At 40.9% G+C, this 15233-nt stretch overlaps 1 protein-coding gene across 4 annotated transcripts in view; it reads right to left on the bottom strand.

Annotated features, from left to right (window-relative positions):
• Positions 1 to 15233, bottom strand: part of mecom (MDS1 and EVI1 complex locus) — a 388765-nt gene that overhangs the window by 296388 nt on the left and 77144 nt on the right. For all 4 annotated transcript variants that reach the window (XM_062068346.1, XM_062068340.1, XM_062068345.1 and 1 more), the window contains exon 2: positions 12218 to 12564. The gene's annotated coding sequence lies outside the window, so the exon portion shown is untranslated. The remainder of the gene's footprint in view (positions 1 to 12217; positions 12565 to 15233) is intronic.

Consider the following 15233-nt stretch of genomic DNA (forward strand, 5'->3'; position numbering starts at 1 on the left):
GTGAACTGCAAAGTTCACTTACTGCCACTTAGCTGTATGTTGAAATGGAAAAATGACCACACCAAACTAATGCAAGCAGAAAAAAGTACAGCTGAACTGAGCTGGTCAGCGACATTTAAGGATCCAACTATCGATTTTTTATTCTGCTAGTCCAGGGGTGTCAAACTCGTTTTCATTGAGGGCCACATCGCAGTTATGGTTGCCCTCAGAGGGTCAATTTTAACAATGAGTAACATATGAATATACATGTATATATATAATACATTAACAATATATTTTTTTACATAAGCTGCAAAAAAAAATATTTAAAATTTACTTTAAAAACTGGCAGCTCAGTCACCAGAAGTTTAGAGTAAAAGCAGCGGGATTTTTACAGCACATAAAAAAATTGAATAAATGGAATGGAATGGAAAAACAATACCACTGTTTTTAGTGGTAAAATTCAAGCAACAGAGCTGCCAGTTTTTTTTAACTGCAAAATATTGTTGTTTTAATGTTTTTTTTAAACGTTTTTTAATGTTTTAGTATCTTAATGTTTATGGAAAAAAAACAGTACCAAAGTTGATTTTACGGTAAAAAACTCAGTCGGCGGAATTTAACCGTAACATCTATAGTCAATTTTACAGTCTCCAGTTTGATAGATAACTTGTTTTGAAGTCATAAGTCAAGCAAATATTTAAGTACAGTAGTTATTTTTATTTTAACCAAAAATAATTTTTGGGAATACATGATATTTAGATTTTGATAATATTGAATTTTTAAAATATATGCAATTACATGCAGTACATGATTTTAATGTCAAAAGGGAAATAAACATTTTTAGTATGAGAAGATTAAGCATTTTATTAACGCCTATTAGTTCCAGGCTTTCGGGGGCCACATAAAATAATGTGGCGGGCCAGATTTGGCCGCCGGAGGCCTTGAGTTTCACACCTATGTGCTAGTCCGTCTCTGAACTAAGCAAACATGATTTTGGGATGTGGGAGGAAGTCTGGGTAAACACAATTCCAATCCCAATATACTGATTGTAAGGCAGACACTCAAAAACTAACATCATTTTATAATCAGTGTCTTAACAACATTTTAGTTTTTTTGTAATGATAAAATAAAAAAACAACATACGCCACACAGTGCAGCATTCCTGCAACACAATGCACCAATCACAACAATCTCCATTCAAACACCCCCTCCAGCTTCCCCCAACTGTTACGTTTGTACATTTTGGTGTGAAACTGTGAAGATGTGTTTTCACTGAGAGTCGCATGAGTGACATAGAGGTTCATCCCCAAAGCCCCTGCCCCTTCTAAGCACCGTTGTGGGTAGGGCCCTCCTCTCCGACAGTGGATGGGATGTGGCAAGGGCCTCGGGGATTAGGAGGCTTCTAGGCGGGCCTGAGAGTGGCTCTTTCTCCTTGTGACAGGGAGAAGTGACAGGCCGTCAGTACGCGAGAGACAGACAGCCAGCCAGCCAAAGACATCTGCATTCATTCAGGACCGCGGCTTAAAAACACCCTCAGTCTACACTCCCACACTCTGTGCCTTAAGGTCTGATCCTTCAGGGACACGCATCCAAATCATAGAAAGCACCTGTGTTCCCAAGATCTGGTCAGAAAAATATGTGAGTACATCAGTATTATACATGAACCATCACTGGTTGCAGATGTGACACGACACGTTCTGAGGACTAAACCACTGGCCTTTCATCCGCTTGCATATGTCTGTGAGAAAGGGGTTGTTTCCATTTCACAGGATTATTAGAATTGTAAAGTATTTGAGTTGACAACAGTTTGAAGGATGTGTGCGCATGCATCTGCCTCTCCACCCTCCGTCCTTCCGTCCTCTCAGGACCGGGGAGGTTCAGGAGACAGACAGAGCCAAGAAAGGCCCAGCGCAGCCACCTAATCCCTTACTCCCATTCACTATCACTGCTAATCTCTTTTGCCAACCCCCCCACCACCAAAAACTATTGCCTCTGCCTCTCACTCAAGTGTAGGACAAAAGCCTTAAGAACCCCTGTCCCGCCCTTGCCTACCTTCCCATCCCTTCCTGCACCCCTAACCTGATCCGCCCATCACTCCGACAGCAGGAGGCACCCATCTTTTTAAACGCAAGACCCATAAATCCCATGGGGCTACGGGTTCCTTGGTTGAACCCATAGACTCATTGAGTGCTGGATAACTCTCTCTCGGACTGGAGCTCTCTATGCTATTGTTGCTGTTGCTGAGAAGACGACAGACACAACGTTTGAATTTGAATGTGCCCAATTACTCAGAAAGACGGCACAATATGCACTGATGGGTATCCAGGCAGTATATTATCGGCATTTCCAAACCGTGTTCTCATTCATCTAGGTATTTGTATTCTCAGGACAATCGATCCCAACTGGACTATTTGGTGTGTCTTGGAAGACGTTTCGCCTCTCTGACCAATTTAAGTCTCAAGACTAGATCTGACCAATCTAAGTCTATGAGCATGAACTGATGAAGCCTACTCAAATGGGAGGCGAAACGTCTTCTAAGACAAATCAAACAGTCGAGTTCTGATCGATTGAATGCCCTGAGAATACCTGTGAATGTTATGAGGAGTGCAGCATATGTTCATTTCCAAGTATACCATTTTTACTGCAGACCTCCTGCAAATCCAAGAGAGTCACCCTTGAACTGCAATCAAAACAAAAATGATTCATAGCCTCCCGTTTATTTTTTTAGAGCTGTCATAACTAGGGCTGTCAAAGTTAACTATAAGTCCCTTTAACAGTGATAATTGTTTTAAAGCGCGGATAATGTTTTTGACTCTCGGCCCATTCCGTAGCTTGGGGAAAAAATGTAATGGCGTCCAGTTATTGTTGAATCACAAGCTCTAAAATAGAACTGCACAAAAAATGGAAATCTCGGATTCAGTCGTTCTCCTGACAGGACAAGACAATTGTACCTTCACTCGCCGCTGATTGGTTGAGCACAGTTGGGCCATTCCTAAAACTTTGTATTCAAAATTTCAGCCGCAATTAAAGTATGCGGGACAACTTGTTTATTTCTTAGTTCTTGTTTATTTTCATTACAACATACTTGACAACGGCGAGAAAGAAGAACGGAAGGAACTTTCATTTGCAGGAACTCATCGCTGATTAGTGGATCTATCTTGCAGCGTTTTTATTCAGTTGTAGTGTTTTAACTAGTTTGCCGCTTAATGCTCTTTATCAATTTTTACAAACCTAATTTCAATACGCGAAGCTACAAGAAGTGGACGGACTCTTTCAAACTTATTTACAGAGGCTTATTCAGTATGGACTTCAAAGCGGCGTCCTCAGCTTCTCACCAGAACACAGATCTCAATGTTTGAAGATTAATGTGAAATAGAGGAGGCAGTAAACTAGTGGAGCAAAGGTAAATCATATCAAATATTAACTGTTTACTTTGTTACAAGCTGTAGCGGTAGTCAATGACACGGCATTTGTGTAGTTAGCCTCAACCCGATTTAACCGTACGCTACAGTAATACTACCAGGCTATTGCTAAATATGTTGTGTTCATGTTGTTGTTGTATTGTTATTTACAGTTGAAATGGACCATAAGGACTTGCCTGACCCTCATGAATTGATTGTTTACTGTGGGACGACTTTCGTACTGTTGGACACTGGACGGAAGCCTGGTTGACTTTCTATGTAACTTTCGGTAAACTCTGTTTTAAATTCATATATTTTTGTATCTTATCGCTTTGTATTTTATTTACTTACACTTTAGTAAAATAAATATGACATATTATTGTCTGTTTATTTACATGTTATCATTGCAGATACATGCTGTACCACTCCTGATTTGTATAAACTACCCTGAACTGTGAATTGAGGTGAAAACACAAACCACGCACTTCTACAGGAAGCTTTAGTTCCAGGAAATAAAGGTTCCAGGAACTTATAGTTTCTGAACTTGTGGTGGAAAAGGGCACGTTGAGATACGTTTATTTTTGGGAGTCTTGCTAGAGCATGCAAAAAAAAGTTTGAGAAAAATTGAACAAATCAGATTTGATATAGTAGAAGATTTGACTTAGTAGAAGACAAGCCTAATGGGAAGAAACAAAAGTATTCAGAGTAAAGTGAAATGTCAGCACAGAGAGAACATGTACACTCCACACAAAGCAGTCTGAGCTGGGATTAAAACCCAGAACCACTAGACAGTGAGGCAGATCTGCAAACCAAAAGATCTGATCAAAAATATTAATATTTGCAATTTTTCATTATTTTTTACTTTTTGTTCATTCACTTTTCCAATACAGGCTAATCCAATGTGATAAATCGGAGGCGAGTACCTCAGCCCAACGGACCCCTCGGCGCTGCCTCTCTGCCCTTTATTTACTGAGGCTATCTTTCCCATAAGTCACTATTCCTGTATTCATAAAGCATCATGGACCCCATAACTCACTCTTCCCCTTTATGAATAAATCCCACAAATTTATGGTGACGGTTCTGAGGAGCTGCGGCCTCGCTGGTGACAAACTTCTCCCGATCTGTCAAGACCGGCTACAGCCGCTCCGGGCTCTTCATCAACCACTCCAGATGGGAGGGCCACTTTATCGTTCCCCCGGCCGGTGACATCATCTCACCGTGCTGCATGGATTTGATGATGAAAGCAAACATATCTGTCTCAAAGCACATTTGCCAAATCAATTTTGTTTGTTACATACGGTCCAAAAATGCTTATTGGCATATTGACGGTCTGCAGGCGGGAGCGGTGCGAGCAATGGGCAGGGATGGGCATGGGAAGGGAGGAGGGGAGGGTCAAGAACCCTTAATAGCATTTACCATATTTAATGCGGAGCGATGTCATCACTGAATATCCATTCTGAATAATGTGCATTTCATCATAAATTTTTTACAACTTATTTACTTAATGGAAAGAGTTATGGCTTCCTGTCAAGATGGTAATTAAACATCGTGATACAGTGCTGCCTCACCGAGACCCCATCTTTCCCCCTCGAACTACTCCCCCCCCCCCACACACACACACACACATACACACTCACACAAAACAGGCAATACTGCGGAATTAGAATGTTTTCTTTTCTTTACCAGTATTTACCGGTTCATGATAGAACATCTCTTTGGCAGAGACAGACAGTCTTTGCTTCATTGTTATTGACCCGGAATCTTTTTAAAACACCTGCAGTTAGTGATGAGGTAGAACAGGGGTGTCCAAAGTGCGACCCGGGGGCCATTTGCGGCCCGCAGCTAATTGTTTACCGGCCCGCCACACATTCTGGAAATACTATTGTAAAAAATAAAAAAGAACATTAAAAAAAGTGGAATTAGGTGAAATCTAACGAGAAAAAGTTGCAATGTTGACACAAAAGCTGCCATGCAGGCTGTTTTTTTTTCTTTTGTCTTTCTTTATTTTTCTTTTTTTGCCATTGCTCAAAAGATAATAATAATGACAAAAAATCCATGTTATAATGAATTATTTTCAGGGCTCCAATTACTTCAAATATTTCACTTTAAAATGTTTTATGTGGTAAATATTGCATATATTGTGTAGTAGCCATATAAAAACATCACATTTTTCTTTGACAAAAGCGCATAAAACAAACAAAATAATTGTTCCAGCATAAAACCGACACATATATCTGAAGTTGATCTCGTAACTTAAGTGTTGAAAGTAAAAGAAAAACCTAAAAAAATGTATCACTTTATGAGTGGGGCACCTTTTGGATCCCAAATATATTTAGTGATTTTTTATTTATCTTTTCACTGTGATTACTCAAAAATATGAAAATTAAAATCAATGGTGTCCTGCATTATTTATCTTTTAGGGCTCTAATTACTAAATACTGCATATTTCAGTTTTACTATAAAATAACTAAGTTGTTTTTGACAGAAATGCCATAAAACATTTTTTTTAATTTGTATTACTTTATATCAACTTGAAGTTGATATAGAGATTTACTGTAAGTGTTAAATAATAATAAAAAAATAATAATCTGACTTATTTTTAACATTTTAATGACTGAGACCCTTTATGGTCCCCGGGACCCCTAAAGGTAAAATAAATAAAACATCCATATATTTTGTTATGGTTTGAAAATGAAAAATATCAAAATGGCCCCCACATGCTTTAATTTTTCCGTGTGCGGCCCTCAGTGGAAAAAGTTTGGACACCCCTGAGGTAGAAGAAGAAGAATTGTCTGTAGTTTTTTTTTTTTTACCTAAAACCACAGAGTTTTTGCAAAAGACCATAGGAATAATAGCTATGATGCAACAGTCCTTTACCTCATTTACCTCAACTAAACAATGTTGGGATTAATGACATTTTGACTTTCAAATTGGAAGGACACTGTTCCAGTAGACCATGTGATGCTGAGGCACTTCTTGCTCCTCATCCATAAAATAAAATAAAAAAAACAAACCGGTCTGACACTGACAGAGACCACATCTAACCTCTGACCCTGTCCTGTGACCCTACCTTCGATTTCCTGCGCCGTCTGACCAATATGTGATTTGCCAAAGGCCGCAGTGGGTCCCTAACAAGGATTTATAGCTTTTCATTTTAATCGAGTTAAGAGCACACAACCTCAGCTACTGTTATTTCAGCGGTTCCAATCTAAAAGGTACATCGCTGAGTACGAAAGAGAAACAGCCGTCTCGTGGTCAAATGTAGGAGGCAAATTGGTAGATGACTCCTGTCAAAGCTGGGGTTGGGCGTCAAGCATCTGTGAAAACATTCCGATATTCCAGGAACCGTCCATATTTTTTCATTTAAATTCCTATTTTTGATGCTCAATCCACCGACCAGAGGAAGCTGCCACAGAGGTGGATAAGCAGCTAACTGTCCCCTAAGGCCCTGTCTGCATTAAGCAGGATAACTCCTTAAACTAATAATTATTTAGCCTAAGCATCGTGTCAGCCACACTAAACCATCGTTTAAGATCCCCCTCCTTGGGTAATATTTTTCACGGATAAGTGCGCCGTGTATTTCTTGAATCTCCGGCTCTTAGCTCTGTGTGGACTCTTCGATCATTTACAGAGGTGGGTAGTAACACGCTACATTTACTCCGTTACATCTACTTGAGTAACTTTTGGGATAAATTGTACTTCTAAGAGTAGGTTTAATGCAACATACTTTTACTTTTACTTGAGTATATTTATAGAGAAGAAACGCTACTTTTACCCCGCTCCATTTATCTACATTCAGCTCGCTACTCGCTACTGATTTTTATCGATCTGTTAATGCACGCTTTGTTTGTTTTGGTTTGTCAGACAGACCTTCAAAGTAGGATTTATCTCATGCCTGCGTTTCACCAATCAAATACAGTCACTGGTGACGTTTGACTCCGTTTCACCAATCAAACAGAGTCAGGCGGTCACGTGATTAACTGAACATAAAGTTTCAGCGGCAAACAACAAGCTTAAGCTTAGATAACTCAAATGTCAAATTTGAGGAAGCACATCGCGGTAAGTAACGTTAGTAGATATTTCGGCTGTCACCGTAGGCTGATGTTAGCTTCCCTGCTATGAATCACTGTCAAATGTACATCGTGTGGGGACATTTATTAACGCACTGCAGCCTCATAGACACACACACACACACACACACACACACACACACACACACACACACACACACACACACACACACACAGTCGCACACACACACATGCATGCATAGAAACACCAATCAGTGTGTTCCCAGGTGCTTCTTCTTCTTTCGTGTATCGTCTTCATATGTCCATCTTCGTGTCGTGTAGCCACTCCCTCGTCTCAGGTCCCACTTGGAAGAGGCCCTCCTCTGAAGGTGGTCTATGCCGGGGACAGGTGGTGATGATGTGGTCGGCAGTCTGCTCAGGCTCCCCGCACTCCCACGCTGCACTGTCTGTTAGGCCCCACTTCTTCATGGACGCTTTGAAGCAACCAACCCCTGTGCGAAGGCGGTTCAGGAGGGTCCATTGCCGGCGAGGTAGATCTTCTCCCTCCACGCCACCTCCAGGATTCTGGATGTAATGGTGTAGGCGTGTCTGTCCTGCTGACTCCCACTCCTGCTTCCATTCCGCTGCCAGCCAGGCTTTGGTTGTCAGATCCTCCGGGATGGAAATAAGCATCTCTTGTGCGGCCTGATTGTTTGGGTGGCGGGACTTGAGTCTGCTTGGAGGTGTTGCCATGGTGGTGGTTTCATGGAGGGGGTGCCAGCTGTGTTCCTGGGCTTTCCTTGCCAGGGCGAGGGTAGCGGCCTCTCGCCGTAGGCCGGCTGGCGCTATCCCTGCTAGGACTGGCAGGTAGAACAAGGGGGTGGGTTTCAGGCAGCCACTTATGATCCGGAGGGCATTGTTGATGGCCGTATCGACCTTCTTGGCATGTGGGCTTCTACACCAGGTTGGGGCACAGTACTCAGCTGCAGAGAATACGAGGGCTTGTGTGGAGATACGTAGTACCTTGGCCGAGGCCCCCCAGGTTGTACCAGCTAGGCGCTGGATGAGTGAGACCCTTGCTGTTACTTTAGCCCTCACTTCATCCAAATGTTGTTTGTAGGACAGTGTCCTGTCCAAGCGTACGCCCAGGTACTTTGGAGCCTGTTGGAACTCCAGGGGTTTGTTGTCCACTAAGATCTCCAGCTCCCTTCTTGCTTCCCTGTTGCAGAGGTGGAATGCTGCTGATATAGTCTTTCCCTTAGTGAGCTGCAGTCGCCAGCTTCGAAGGTAGGCAGCCAGGACGTCCATGTCCTGATTGAGACCCTCTTCAACCGCCTTCCATGTGGGCCGGTGTAGCATGATGGCTAGGTCATCCGCGTATCCATACCTTCTAGATGTCGTCACCGGTAGGTCAAAGATGTAGATGTTGAAGAGCATCGGTGAGAGGACAGACCCTTGTGGGACCCCGTTTCTCAGCCTCCTGAGCCTGCTGCGCTGGCCATCACTGGTCTGGAGAATGAAGCTGCGGTTTGACAGCATCTCCATGATGAAGTTGACCATATGACGGTCCGGGATTGTTCTCAGCAGCTTCAGGTGGAGTCCGCGGTGCCAGACGGTATCGTAAGCAGCAGTCAGGTCCCAGTAGTACCACCCCAGCTTTGGTTTTGTGCAGTCCACACCTATCAGTTTATGGTTTGCGTAAAGGCTAACTTGTTATTTTCCTTTGTAATCTCTGCCTACAGAGCCTATGTTGCTGTTAAGTTATTGTGGCTCAATTTGCCTTAATTGTTTTATGTTAATGTATTATTATTTAATATATATTATTGTTTTAGTTGCTTAAGAGATATTTCTGGCTCTGAATTTGCTCATTGCTATTTTTATGTTTTTGTGCATTATTTGTTGCCGTCATCATTAAACGAACAGGTTACTCATCAGTTACTCAGTACTTGAGTAGTTTTTTCACAACATACTTTTTACTTTTACTCAAGTAAATATTTGGGTGACTACTCCTTACTTTTAATTGAGTAATACATCTCTAAAGTAACAGTACTCTTACTTGAGTACAATTTCTGGCTGCTCTACCCACCTCTGATCATTTACAAACTGAATTCGGAGAGGAAGTGACGTCGGAAAGAAAGCGCCACAGCCAGCTTCATAACAACCGGTTTCCACTCGGAGGTAAACACTAGAAAGATGGAGGCGAGTCATCCAGACATGCCCGTGTTTCCCCTTCCTCTACATATACAGACGCTTGTGGAAATCACACATGAATACCTTAAGAGAAAGCGATTGCAGCTATTTGGGATACAACACTTCTGAGACAGCATGAGAACTTTCGAATGTCCAGGTCAGCTGTGATTCTACTTACCGAAAAACTTTGTCCATTTGTCGAAGGAGAGACAACGAGAATGCAGGCTCCCGTGGATGCGATAAAAAAGGTAGCATGTGCTTTGTATTACCTGGCCGACGAGGGAAGACTACGGAAATCATTGAATGCATTTGGACTGGCAAAGCAGACTGTATCAGTTATTGTCCGCCATGTATGTCGCGGACTCAACGTCTAGGTCCAGAGTATGTAAAGTCACCAAAAACGAATGGACAATAAAGCTGAAGGCCAAAGAGTGAGGAGTGTCCTGTCCAGATATCTAGATTCCTAGACTGATTGTTGTAAAATGTTCTTTATTACATTGTTTACTTTCCCCGGTCCATTATAGATTTGATTAATTTATGATGGCTCAGGTGTGATTCACTGGATTCCAGTTAATTGAAATACCTCAACACTGGATATTGTTTAGATAAGTTAAATTTAATTTAAGAACTTGCACACAAAGCAACACTGGAGGTGACTATGACGTGCGCATTTTCCGCGCATGCGTACTAGGTCGAGTTGCGCCGGTGGACAGAGGGGGGAGGGGGTCGTAAACGACCATTATGTGTGTGTGGACAAGGATAAGGTTAGGTGGGATTTACCCAGAATAACCTTAGCCTAAGTCAATAATCCTCCATTGCGACAAATAAACAACATTTCTTACAAGTGTTATCACCGGGGGACTGTATGACAAGGCAAAACATGTTACACACAATGGGAGAGTAAGCAGAAGCAGAGAAGCTAACCGCTAAACTAGCTTGAAACAACATAAGAAATACAGTAATTGCTTCATATACAGTAGTCTTGGCACTACTGTATATGGCTGCTAAAAAAGAGATGTTTAAACAAAAAAAAACCTCTCTGAATAAATCCACAAGTGTGCAGGTGTACCTTATGTTGTGACCGGGTGAATCTATCAGAATCAGAATCAACTTTGTTGGCCAAGTATGTTTACCACACAAGGAATTGGACTTGGTAGACTGTGCTCTCTTTGTTCAATACACAAAACAAAGACAGACACAACTCTGTATAATGTTCATGAAGTTTGATTTCGACTATCTTGAAAAAAAATAGCGGCAACTGCTTCAAGGTATGTATTCAAACAGTGTGCATTATCAAAATAAAAATGATGATACTTTTGGAGAGGGTGAGGTGTGGTTTAATTTGCAATCTGGGAACGCCTACAGAATGGAACATTTTGAAGACAAACTTAAAAAAACAGGTTAAAAAGTGACTTTGGAGCAAAATTTACACCAAGGCATATCTAAGACATTATAAGGACCAAAATGAAGTGTTTTAAATGTAGATTACATTCATCATAAGTCCCCTTTATAATGTTTATGTTTACCAACATAGAGGGGGGACATTGAGGGTAAAAAAAAAGGATTTAAAAGAGTAGCATATTGTAGTTTTTAGTTAGTTATTGTCTAGTACTGACTTTGTTTTACTTAAACAATTTAATGTAATACAAGAGAATAAGGAAATAGTTGAAATAGTGTGTTGACATTGTTACACTGGTAATAGCACTCACCATAAATACATTGGAAAAAAAAGACAGTTAATACAAAATATAAGATTAAAATACTAGATTTTAGGGAAAAATACTAAAAACTAGTGAAATTATCTGTCAATGCAGTTAGTCAATTTACTGGACAAGACATTTTAAATAAAATTTGTATATCAGGAAATTATCAGAACTTTTAAGATAGAAGTAAGTATGTTATTCTGAAAAAGCATTATTCAACTAGCAGTTCTTAAGTGAAGCATTTTCAGGGTGTTGCAGAAACTTTAAACTCATTTTTTTTTATGTGGAGAAAAACAAAACATCTTATTTAAATAGTTATTTTCTAAAAAAAAATATTCTTAACTAGAATAAACAAAATATAATTACACTTGCTAAAATTAAGATTATGAATAAAAATAAGTAAACAGCCCTTAAAACTAGGGAAAAGTCTATAAACAAAATTTCAAAACTTTGGCAGGTGGCAAATAATTTGCAGTGAGATTGGTATCGGACAATATCACTCATGGATGATCGGAATCAGAAGCATACAACCCTGATTGGAACATTTCTACCTCTAATGCATAAACATATATAAACTATAATTTATGGCATTACATCTGTATTCAAGGTCATTTACGTACTACTTAGAAATAGCCGTCCGTGTAAGAAAGTAATAGTTATTTTTGTTTACACTGCCTCGTAAAATAATTGACAATCGTTGGGAACCAGAATCGAAACGAGGAACCAGAATCGGAATCGTTCAAATTCAAACAATGTTCAACCCGAGTCAATGCTGTTGTGAACACTAGCCAAGGAGCTACTGCAACTTTTAAATACAGGATGAAGACGTCACGCATTTACGAACATATTTCAGTGAATCATGAATGAAAAGTCCCTGCAGTAGACTTTAGGTAACATTTACCCTTCAGACTTTTAGATGGAACTATTTTCCTACCTCCCAGCCTTGAGTTGGATCTCTAAGGGAAGGTCTTCGCTCTCCAAGGTATGGTCCAAAGCGCTCGCCGACGTAAATGCTCCTGCGACTCCAGATGCCCGCCGTACCGCCGAAAGCATCTGACTCACGTAATTCAAAGTCCAGAGGAATGGCCAAGTCCTCCTGGTTTAAGAAGATGCTCGGGTGTGGGAAGGATGAAGGCCTCTGAGGTGAGCAGTCATCTTCAGACAGCAAAAGGGATGTTGGCTCCTCCGCCGAGGCTGGAAATTGCAGAGGTTCACCTTCTGTGCCACAAGAATCGGCTAAGATGTCTGAAGGTTCAAGGGCGAACTCTTCATCTCCGTCATCTGCGTAAGTAAGACACAAAACAGTCTATGTGAGGACCGAGAACAGCAAAGAATGACTAGATACAGTGGTACCTCAACTCGGCTATTTGTTATACTTTAAGTTGCAAAAAATTTGAGTTACAAGCATCCCCGCCATTAATGGGCTTAGAAAATGCCACGGTGAACCACGTCAGATCCAACCAAAACATCCATTTCTACTCGCTAGCATTAGCGTATAGCTAGAGATGGACATACCTTTGTTTTCCAACCATGAGAAGGAAGAAGGTGAGTGTGAAGACATTGATGATTTGAGATATGTGTGTTTTGAGTTAAGAGCTACATCACAGAACTAAGGCTATGTCTACACTAAGCCGGATAACCCCATAAACAAATATTTATTTAGCCTAAGCATCGTGTCAGCCACACTAAACCATCGTTTAAGGTTCCCGTCCTTGTAAAATGTTTTACACAAGTAAGTGCGCCGTGTATTTCTTGAATCTCCTGCTCTTAGCTTTGTATAGACTCATTGATCGTTTACAAACGGAGTTCGGAGAGGAAGTGAAGTCAGAAAGACCACGCCACAGCCAGCTACATAACAACCGGAGCTAACCACCGGAAAGATGGAGGGGAGTCATCAAGACATGCCCGTGTTTCTAATTCTTACGCATGTACAGACGCTTGTGGAAATCACACATGAATACCTTAAGAGAAAGCGATTGCAGCTATTTGGGATACAACACTTCTCAGACGACAAGAGAACTTTCGAATGTCCCAGTCAGTTGTGATAGCTTGCTACAATTCCCCGAGGATAGCTTTCCATGTAGCTTAGCTATATTTAATTGAGAGTAACTTGTATCATAGCTTACTACATTTTCCAAGAATTTTGCCTATCACTGATTCTTCATATAAAGAGGAAGATATGAAAATCCCATCAACCGGCATTCCAGTGAGAGCAGACATTGTACAGTAAGTGATTGTTTTATACTTTGTTTAACACTTAAAATGTCTGCTACATGATGATCCTCATTATATTCAGGCTCACAAATATACGGTTCTGGGTCATAATTGGTCCCAAAGTAGTCTTTTTTGTCTCTCATGAAGTCTGCCGTGAGTATAGTGTTGTTATTATTGAAGGGATCACATGACTGCTCATGCTCATTATGTCATTAAATGACTCGGGAATCTCATTAAGATGTATATTATTTTGATCATTTTTATTTTACACGCTAATTTTGTAAGTCTTTTGTAGTTATAAATCAGAAATATATGATAATCGTTACAATATAATTTTAACTTGTTTGTCCATGTTAATGGTACGTTAAGTGAGCTAATTACTAATGAGTGACGAGAGCTCCGTCTTTGTAAGGTAAATGTTTTTATTTCTTTCTCCTAATCGCTGCGTTCCGAAGACAATGCTGAGATGTGAAAAAGCGCCAGTTTAAAAACAAACACTTATGAAACAGGATCTACGTTTTTTTGTTTTGATTTTTGCATCGAGATGGGGTGATGCCAGGGCAAGTGAGATGGGGTAAGTCGGCATTGTACTGCTCTGACTGTTTTATATTTCCCTTTCCTGCACGCGTTCTTTGTCATACGGTGAAAACAGAAGGAAGCACAGACGGGTTCATTACGAATATCGTGAAACAGGACGTAGAAAATCAGCATGACGCATGAACATTTTTCATATTTCCTTTTTTGGGGGCGTGTAGAGTTGTATACAACAAGATTTGTTGACAAGTATGTTGGAGAAATGTGCCATGAAAATGTAATACGTTATGCACAAATCAAACATATTATGTTTGGACATATTTGCATTGTAAAATACGATGGAAGAACTACTTACAGGGAGAACCACAGTACTCTATCCTACTCAACAGCATGCAGGACATAGTTTATTAGAGTTTGCATCTGCAGAATATTTGTTAGATCAAAGGTCACTGACGCTTCCCCAATAATATCTGCTCCCACAGAGGTTTGATTGTTTGAGGTCAAGGTTCTCTGCAAGTTTTGTCTCAACAAACTTATCCAAGAATGTCTACATAGTATTGAAGGGATTCATATGGCCCCGTTCCTGGGTGGATCTCCCGTGAGAGCAATCGTTTTGCAATGCAGTCTGCTAAAAATGATAGAAAGCGCCACCCTACATAGCAACTGATGCTGTGGTCAAAGCTGGAATTGACGGAAAAAACATTTTAAGATAGTCAACACTCCGCTGTCATCTGGCGGATAAAGTGGATGGATAGTGCACGCCCCAAATTCGTCACGTTTCCTGTATCAGATAACCAGCAAAGAATGGGGAGATATGAATCCTCTTTCTACTGTATTAGGTTTCTGTCATGGGTGTCCCAATATAACTTTACGATACCGATATTATATCCTTGCGTATTGGCCGATACCGATATTGATCAGGTAGGTATCATCACAAATTATACATACTTTCTTTATTTTGTAATGTGGAATGTTAGAAAAGGCTTGATTAAGTGACATCCATCCATCCATCTTCTTCCGCTTATCCGAGGTCGGGTCGCGGGGGCAACAGCCTAAGCAGGGAAACCCAGACTTTCCTCTCACTTCGTCCAGCTCTTCCCGGGGGATCCCGAGTCGTTCCCAGGCCAGCCGGGAGACATAGTTTTCCCAACGTGTCCTGGGTCTTCCCCGTGGCCTCCTACCGGTTGGACGTGCCCTAAACA

This window comes from Entelurus aequoreus, linkage group LG13, assembly GCF_033978785.1.
Source record: "Entelurus aequoreus isolate RoL-2023_Sb linkage group LG13, RoL_Eaeq_v1.1, whole genome shotgun sequence".
Classification (NCBI taxonomy): domain Eukaryota; kingdom Metazoa; phylum Chordata; class Actinopteri; order Syngnathiformes; family Syngnathidae; genus Entelurus; species Entelurus aequoreus.